Raw genomic sequence first — 8,459 nt, 5'->3', positions numbered from 1 at the left:
AAAATCTTCTTTTCCCATCTCATCCTCAATCACGGGGACGCACAGTGGAACGGAGGAGGGAATCTCCCGCACTATCACTATTTGCCATATGCTTGTAATTGAATTCCAGTAAGTTAGGTACATGCATGATGACAAGTGAGATGGAACAGTCTTTGTGACAGAATGAAAGTGGTGGCTGAAAGGAGTAGATGAAGAACACAGGAGATGAAGTAGGTGGTTGCAGGTTTTTGGGGTGAAGAGGGTGGGAGACAGTAATTTATTCTGGGCTGTTTCCAAAAGAATCCTTTCTTTCTATGGGCTTTAACATGCAAGTCAAAGGGGACCAATACCTATCTTTCCTAACAAACTATCACTACTATGAATGAGGCTGATTTGAAATGGTGAAAACCGATGTCCCTACTTTCAAGAAACATGAACACTATTGACTGATGCTGTCAGCAAAGATTCCTTACGACTGACAAACTGCATCCAAAGGTGGCCACTACAGCACTTGAATTACTGATTCTGAGCTCTTTGCATTTTCCCTTGTAAACCCACTTCATAGCTTGGAGCACCCTTTTCTTCCAAAAGGGAAGAAAACTTTACTCAGGAGGAGTCCATGCTGTCATAGAACGGCTCTCAGAATGGATCCGATACCGTTTCATCCTGACATGGACCTGTGACTTGTGAATGAGCTGACCGGGCCAAGTGGGAATTCTGACTCCCTGCTTGAGGCATTTCTAATCGGTCTTGTGAAAACGCAGCTCCTGAGGAATGAGGGTTTCACCTCACTCAGCATGCTTCCCACTCTGAGGATGCAGAGAAATTGCCGAAAATTCCCCAAAACGTGCCAAGGTGGTGGTACACTGGCCCTTGAAGTGGGGAAGCTGGGTGGGACAGTGAAGAGGGGAGATTTGAGAGGCTCCAAGTACACACGGTTGTCAATCAGAGAAACACACCTGGTCCTTTACTCTCCAAAGAGCACAGCTCAAGAGGGAATGGGCCAGAAAGGCAGGAGGGATGCAGGTTAAACTTATAGAAAAAGCCTTGACTGCCAGCCTCGGTAAATCCCAGGAATGACTACTATGCTGAAGTATGAACTCTCCCTGGGTAGAGCCCCACGCTGCTGCTCACCAAGGCAAAAAGGGCACAGGCACGTGGCCCCAGAAAGCTCTCTGCAATTGTCCACTTCCTGGGGAAGGAGAAAGCAGCTTTGAGCAGTGGCGGTCAGCCTCAGGAATTCTTCAGCATCTCGACCCCAGACAAGACCAATTCTGGATGCACTCTGCTTGGCTGAGGCTGGTGTAGGTGTAAGGAGTCATATGAGATGGGAGAGGGATTGAAAACACACACCCAAATAACAGGACATAATTTCTAAACATTTTTATTTCAAATCTCTGTTCACCCCTCCCCAAAAAGACATGGGTCAGTACAGCAATCATAAAAAGGAGATACAAACACAAGAGTCAAATGTCTCCCGCACTGACACTTACAAAAACCCGGGAATTGTACATGGAGTTTCCCAACAGGACCTGCAGCAGCTACTAACGTCCCTTTACAAGAGTCAAACATGCCTATTGATACAGTATATACAGACACCCCATTCTGGAACTAATCTACAGGGACATCCCAACACCACCCCTCTATCCCCAGAAAAATACCAAAACACACCCAAAGTGCATTTGTTTTGTTTATATCAAAACATCTTTCCCTTTCCCCACCCACCCTCAGACCCTCCCACCCCATTTAAGATTGGCCTGCAAGTCTATTTTAACCATTTAGTAATTTTTTATAGTTTATGAAAATAAATTATACAGCAACTATTTTAATAAATTAAGCACAAAAAGGGAGAAAAACTAAATGGGAAGACAAAAGCCAGGCCACGCTTTGGCTTGGAGGAGGGCAGGGTGGCCGAAGAGGACAGAAGTGGTTGCAGGGGGTGTGGCTCCCCTTATGGTGAAGAACTGGCAACCACTCGAGCCCAGAATGACACCCTTCTTCATTGAGTTTCTTAAAAACAACCAAAAAATGTACAGCAGGGGCTGTGCCACGGGCAGCACCAGTTTTGGCATTCCAACAACTGGCCTGCCCCCAGAGCAGTGCCTGGATTATGCTAGTCCCTTGGGAAAGGTTCTGGGCCTAACAGTGAGGGGCAGGTCCCTGTTCAAGGGAGCACCAAGGATGGAGCAGTCAGACCAGCCTTCCCGCTCCACCTGAGCTGAGTAAGGGGCTTAGGACGCAGCTCTGAGCGGGGCTGTGCGGTTTGTGGTTATCCTGGCTTCTGATCAAGAGTGTCCTAAGCTTTCCTTGCACTCTACCTCCAGAAGCAACAGCAACTACGATTGCAGTCCAGCTGCAACCAGACATTCAGGTCTTCCAGCCTCAGCTGGCTGCTTTTTGCCTGCCCCTTGATGCCTCTTGGCATGGCAAAGGACTAGGGGGTGGGGGCAGGGGGTGGAGCAGTTCCAGGTACCCTCTAAATGAGATGCAATGGATGAAATGGGCGTGAAGGCATGTCACAGACTCAGCATGCAGGACTGGCTTCCTGGGAGGTAGATGGGAGTGAGACGGGACGGGAAAAGGGGTAGACAGGACAGGAAAGCGGCACCTGCCAGGAAGGTGAAGAAGTGATGAAAAGGACAGAGACAACATGGAACCTACATGTAAAGAAAGGTCTTTCCCTGGCAGATGAGAGTCAATCTTAAATACAATTCACTCTTCTATTTTTCTAACTGCAGCACCTGAGTCTCCAGTGCCCCTGGCTCTGTGGTCCAACCCCCATCTCACTCCTCCCAAGGCTTTGCTCTCCATCTTCTCAAGGCCTCCTGTCATTTTGTGCTGAGCATGAAGGCTCCAATGTCAAAACAGGATGGATCACGGGGACTGGCAGACTCGACTTTGCCTTTTTGAGCTTTGTGGCCCAGTAATCCCATAGCTATCATGGGGGGAGGGGGTCACACTTTTCTTTATTTATTTTTTCTTTTTTAATAAAAAAAGTTTTACTCCCCAGGAGCAAATAAATCATTTCGAACTACTGATAAACACTGCTGCAGTGAAAAGAAAGATGGCTACATGTATGCAATAGCACAAATTCAGTGTAAGAAGAGCTGTGTTGACGATTAGAGATAAAAATCATTTATCCATTCCCCCCTTTCCCACAAACCAAACCAAGAGGATTCCCATAGGGAAAATGTCTAACTCGAAGCTCTTCCCTTAGGGACAGGGGGCGTGTCATTCTCTTCAAAGTGGAAAACAAATGGCAGGTCTCCCCCCAGTAGAGATGCTCTCAACACCCCAACCAGTGGCAAGACTTCTGCAAATGAAGACGCACACACGGGCACATGTGCACACACAGACGTGCAGACCTCCTTCCAGCTGCCGTAGGGCTGGATCCCAGTGCCTAGTCCTCCAGCTTCAGGGCTCAGAGCCAGGGCGAGGCGCAGGGCAGGGAAGGATCAGACCTAGGGGGAAAGTCCCTCCTATCCTGCTTCCTGCGGGGACCCCAGGGCTGCAAGCAGGCCAGGCTCTTCATGGGCCTGGGATGGGGCTGAAAAGGCCGCTCCCCAGGGCATCCGGCTCTACCCCAACCTCTGACACCCAGATCTGGGGGCACTAATCCCCGCCCCACACTCCCCAGGTCCTCCTGGTGTGCGCGGTAGGGGTGTTTGCAGCTATCTCCACATCACTCCCAACCTCAACACGGGGCCTACACAGTCAGCCCCAGGGAAAAGGAGCTAAGGAGGAGGGTAGAAACCGTGGCAGCAAGCTCTCTGCCAAGCCTTTCCTCCCAGGAGGCTGGTGCCGCAGGCCACGGCTCCCATTCCAGGGTGTTACATTCACTATATCTAGGCACAGGCAGGTGACCAGGCCAAGGTCATTGCCAATGGTCCCAAACTGCCAGTTGTCACCCACTGATCTAGTCCCCACACCAAAGCCCCGCCCTCCTTACTCCTGTGCTCCTACCACAGCACATGCACTTCAAGTAACAGCGAGTTATAGCAGTAGTTGTCACTGGCTCACAGTGGTTCACGCCTGTCCCAAGGAAAGTTACAGTAGATCAATCATAAACAAGCGAGCGTTACACAGGCAGGGCCTGAGGGTCCTGACATCAGCCGTCCACTGAGAAATGGATGATGAGTCCCTAACAGGGAGAACCTTCTCCAGTTTATGACTTTAAAACCACCACCAAAAAGGAATGCATTTCCTCTGTAGATGCATTTCAATGAGCTCTACACAGACCTGGCAAAGCAGGGGCTGGGCCCAGGCAGAAGAGGTGAAAGGGAAGCGCTGACCGGCCAGCTGTTTCTGCCCCCAACCCTGTTTACTCTCTGACCAGGCTGGCACCTCAGCCAACTGCCCCACTGCCGCCTCTTCCTCCTCACCCGCTGATGGAGCCTATCTCCTCTTTCGCGACTCTGTCTTGTAGTCCACTCTACTGGGGAAGGACCATGCTACAGCCTGGACGGTGACCAATGCACAGACAGCTCATGGACACAGGTAAACACTGCCCTTCCAGGAGAAGGAAGGATGGTGGGGAGGCTGGGTCACACCTCCTCAGCTGGTTTGGTTTTGCACCTGAGTGTATGAATTCTCCCAGAGAAACCCCTGGTACCACAAGGGGTACAGGGGCTCACCCAGGCTGTGCAGAGAACAGTGAGCTCCCAGGCTACGGGCAGGAACTGGCTGACTTCCGGCTTGGGGCTCTACTTCACCATTATAACCCCTCAGCATTCAGATCTGCCTGATACACGGGAAGTTTCGCTCGAGACCATAGCCCTTTGAAAGGATTCTTTGCTGCTCTGCTGTGCACTCAGGACTGTGCGCTGTTCAGGACATGCCATGAGGATTCTGCCTCCACACTTTTGTTCATGTTTCTCATCTCACTGTCCTGCCCTCGCCTACGACCCAAAGCCTCACAACCATGGAGCTTTCCTGACCATCTGGTCTACCCTGATCTTATCCATTCTGAATTCCTTTACAGACAGCCCTTGATTCTCTCTGCCACACTGTCATCCTCCAGTTGCTTCATGTGTGGCAGTCACCTAAAAGTTCCCTTAGCCCAGATATCATGTCTTCCACCTCTTGTGTTTTCCACAGCTTCTAGACCACAGCAAGGCAAGCACATACTAAAAATAATTTTACAATTATGAGTGGCAAAAATGGTAAAAAAAAAAAAAAAAAAAAAAAAGAAAAAGAAAAGATCCCAGGTAGCTGCACATCAGCCGCTCGAGGATCACAACCGACTGCAGACTGCAGGCTGCAGGCTCCACAGCGGGCTGGGCCTTTGCAGGATAGCAAGTTAGTCTGCACCCTCAGGAGGCAAGACTCACGAGTTACGCCGATTTCTGGGATCACAATCTTAACTGGTGGGTAATATGACCATGGAAGCCAAGGAGAGAAAAGGTACCTCAGGACAAATCAGAGGGGGACTGTGTTTATGCTACAAAGCTCAATTTGTGGGCCACTTCTTTGAAGCCAGGTAACTATGCAAGTTCCTCCCAACTTAGCTACAAGGAGGAAGACTGGTCATTCCATGCAGGACGTAAGGCAGAAGGCCAGATGAGGCAGATTACCAAGACACGGGGCTTCACCCCGATCCAGGAAACCACAAACCCAACAATATTATTTATCTCATGAGATGAGGCAGATATAAGCAGAGGGGAACCAAAAGAAGCAGTCTAATGGAACACCTACTGAAAAAGAGTAATAAAGACCAAACAGCTCAATTTTTACATCTTAATAGCAAACCCTTCCCCAGAGTAACTCCACAGAAAAGCAAACTCATAATGTTATGATTTGACAATGGCCTGCTTCATAAAAAATTAAAGACCAGTGAAAAGCACTGGTGTTTTTCTCCCTCCTCCTCCACTCCCACCTGGGAGACAGGTAACTCTCAAATCAGCATCTGACAGACTTTCCAGTGAAAGGAGGGCAAACAGGATCTGACTCAGGAAAATGTGTGCATTGCTAGAAAGAACACAGGAGAATTAAGAAGCCCTTGCTACCTCCCATCCCAGAAGTGGGACAACAGTGATAAACCCAAAACCGTGAGATGTAATGCTCTCCTCCTTGCCGATCTGGGGACCTCCCATTCAGGCTGAGTCACCACAGAGCTTTCTCTAGGAAGAGCACAGTGACAATGGCTTCCTTTCTCACCTTGCTCCACATTCCCTCTCACTAGCTGACAGACATATGGAGGTAAGCAACACTGACTCCTAAGTCACGGGTACAGTTTGCCATTAAGGATCTGGAAGCGCGCTCCACTAACTCTAGCAGCCCACGACTGGAGCTCTGAACTGCTCAGGTGATGAGAAGAACTATTGCCTTAACAGCTGGCAGAAGCAACAGGAATGATGTTACCATGACCAGAGTGAAATGTACAGTTATCTCGAGGGGAATGAGTTGAGGGTAGAGGAAGAATGGGGCTAACTTGAGGTCACAAAACTTAGGAATTCAGTAAAATAAAACTAACAGATTCTTTGAGAGGTGATCCCGAAATCAGGTTCCTAAACCTTAAAAGGAACGGATGTGAGGAGTCACTGTTTCCCCTGCAGAGGCCACTTGCCAGTTTCTGTCCGCTAATCTGCTTTCAAGACCACCCACCCTCCTCTCCTTCCTGCTCCTCCTGCGGCTGCCCTTGCTCACAGAGAAGCAGATTCTAATCCCTCGGAAACTCCCAGCTTGATCTGCACTTCTGACTCCTTCTCTTCCCTTCTTCAAAGTCAGTGGTGAAGACTCGCACTCTGCCTTTGGCACCAGCTGAATGACCGTCACTGGCAATCAATCCCCTGCCCCCACTTCCCTTCCTTCGGACCTGCTCACCCTTGGACCACTTCCAATGCCATGGGCACAAACCCCAGCCGCCTTTAACGTGAGTTTTCCATACCGAAAAATGCAAATATCCAAAACAAAATTTCTGAAAAAGGAACAGTGTTGAGACTTCTTCCAGTTTTCCAAGCAGCTCATCCAGTTCCGGGACACCACAGGGGCTGGATGGGAAGGGTGGCGCCCCACTCAGAGAGGACGGCTGTGTGCTTCTTCCAAGCCCCAGGGTCACGAGGGGAACCAAAGTCTTCGTGCAGAGGATCCCAACCCTTCCTATTTCCTCTTGCCTTTCCTCACTCCTCTTTTCATGGTGGCTTCATTTGGTTCTTCAAAACTGGAGCTTAGCAACCAAATGCCTAGGTAAAAAAGTGGAAAAAATTAGAGTGGTTCAACAGAGTGGAACCAAAATGGAGCGAAGAAGAGCCTGGCCTCTGGAGGTGAAGAAGTACAGCTAAGGAGAACGGAGTCTGGACAGCCAGACACTTCCACAAACACTGTGGCTGGCCAGCGACGTAGCAAACGGCCCTTGTCAGGGGGGCCTGAGCAGCCAACGACATGGACGCCAAAAAAAGGTCCTAAAATAACTAATAAACATATCCCACCACATTGCCCAACTTCTCTCTTCCCTTTTCTCTTTAATTTTCCACCCACTCTTTTTCCCACTTCTTCTCAGAGGCCAACCTGCTTGAGGGGCTAAAAAAGGAACTGAGCCCCTGGAGTAAGCCGTTGTGAGCCTGGCTAGGAACAGCTGTAGGTCTCTGCAGCTTCTGGCTAGAGAAGAGCGCTGACATAATCACAAAGGCCAGTGCAGCTCTAGCCTCTGATGTAAGAAGGGCACTGTTGCAGCTGTTGCTCTGTCCTGACTCCAAGTACCCCGGCATGAAATCCCCCAGGTAACAGCAGGCACAGAACTCTCAAATTAAAATTGGCCTGACTAAAAGAAGTCTTAAGGGCCAAATTTCACACTGTGAAGACCTTTCCCTTGGGAAGTGTCATTACTTTTCTTCATGGGGTCCCAGGGTCTAACCAGGAGCAAGTACAGCATGATGCTTGTTCCTTGCCACAGGCAACAAAGTGTCAGAGCAAACAGAGAGCCTGGGAGTTCAGTTCAACCCTTTGCCAGTAAATGGCTGCCCCCACACTCATGACAAATGGCTACCCCTGGCCTATCCCTGATCGTATCACGGCCCTTCCCATTTCAGGGCCTTTATACTTACAGGACCTCTTGCCCAGAATGCTCTGCTCCCACATCCTCTCATGGCTGACTCCTTGATATTCAGCTCTCAGCTAAAATGTCACCTCCTCACAGGAGCCTTCCTGGATCACCCAAACTTGAGTAGTATCTCACCACTAATCACTAAATTTCACCCAGCTTTATTTTCCTCATAACATGCACAGTCAACTGTAATTAGCCTGTTCATTTCTTTACATGTTTGCTGTCTGTCTCTATGCAGACTGCAGCTCAGGGAGAACAGGGCCTTCGATGACCAGCACTCTCTTCCCCAGTTCACACTGGGTGCTTAACAAACATGGAGATATCTGCTGAGTGAAGAAACAAATGGGGCGCTCACTAACTCCTGTGGAAAACCATCCCATTTTGGACCTCTTCTAAAGCTGGACTGAAAGCTAACTCCTTCTAACTTACATCCATTGTG

At 49.4% G+C, this 8,459-nt stretch overlaps 1 protein-coding gene across 2 annotated transcripts in view; it reads right to left on the bottom strand.

Moving 5' to 3' along the window:
- Positions 1–1,347: 1,347 nt before the first annotated feature.
- SOCS7 (suppressor of cytokine signaling 7) overlaps positions 1,348–8,459 on the bottom strand; it is a 29,908-nt gene continuing 22,796 nt past the window's right edge. For both annotated transcript variants that reach the window (XM_046676118.1, XM_046676120.1), the window contains one exon: positions 1,348–7,160. The gene's annotated coding sequence lies outside the window, so the exon portion shown is untranslated. The remainder of the gene's footprint in view (positions 7,161–8,459) is intronic.

Source organism: Equus quagga, chromosome 11 (genome assembly GCF_021613505.1).
Source record: "Equus quagga isolate Etosha38 chromosome 11, UCLA_HA_Equagga_1.0, whole genome shotgun sequence".
Taxonomy (NCBI): domain Eukaryota; kingdom Metazoa; phylum Chordata; class Mammalia; order Perissodactyla; family Equidae; genus Equus; species Equus quagga.
Note: the sequence above shows the minus strand (reverse complement) of the source record. Positions and strands in the feature narration are given on the sequence as shown.